At 46.9% G+C, this 853-nt stretch overlaps 1 pseudogene; it reads right to left on the reverse strand.

The window, feature by feature from the left end:
* Positions 1-229: 229 nt before the first annotated feature.
* Positions 230-850, reverse strand: LOC115284828 (annotated as a pseudogene).
* Between the last annotated feature and the right edge of the window lie 3 nt (positions 851-853).

Here is an 853-nt window from a genome sequence, read left to right on the forward strand (position 1 = left end):
TGTAAAAAAAAACATATTCACTCATTCATTCATTCATTCATGGTAGAAAGGTGTAATGTTAACATCCAAGAAACATCCTGCAGCAACAGGTCACTAACGACTGGTAACACATAGAGGTCAAAGGCACCAGGGCTTAAAAAATTCTCATTGTAATTGAGGATGGGGCATTGTATTCACATTACCAACAATAGTCACTCCAAGAAATGCAAGCTGTCTCATCTACCTTCCATCACGGGGTAGATTGACTATATTTGTCATGTAGATCACCTACCTTGTCACTAGAGACTGGGATTCAGCCATCCTCTCAGATACGTAGAGGTTGATTGCACCTCATGAGTAGACAGACGTCTCTCTAGGTGGCTTGGTTGATGGCTCAGTGGGCCAGATCATAGACCTGTTTCATATCTAGGTCATAGGAGGAACCCCAACCCATGATCTCATAAGCATACACAGAGCCAGGACCTACAGAGAAGGTGGCCCCCGAGATCCAGTTTCCTTCACTGTTCACATAGCAGAGGCCAGGGCCTCTCTTATCCCAGCCACAGATCCTGGTGCCCATGGACAGCCCCATGCCTTTATACTGCTACATCATCTTGACAAGCAGCTTGAAGGCAGCTGTTACTGAGGTGTATTCCTTGTTTTGAAGCTCAAAGATTCAGCGTTGCTGAGCCAATAGGCACTTTCAGAAGCTGCAGTCCACTGTGCCCTCAGCATGGTGCCAGCAGGTAGGGACTGGGCTCTATCACCTTCTTTACTGCCTGGGAGGCTATATAGGTGCCCTCTGTGGCCTAGAGTCTGCTGTAACAGTGACTGCATGTAGAAACTTGAAGGTCAGAGTGGTGGTTCCATATAG

Source organism: Suricata suricatta, unplaced genomic scaffold (genome assembly GCF_006229205.1).
Source record: "Suricata suricatta isolate VVHF042 unplaced genomic scaffold, meerkat_22Aug2017_6uvM2_HiC HiC_scaffold_21916, whole genome shotgun sequence".
Lineage (NCBI taxonomy): Eukaryota > Metazoa > Chordata > Mammalia > Carnivora > Herpestidae > Suricata > Suricata suricatta.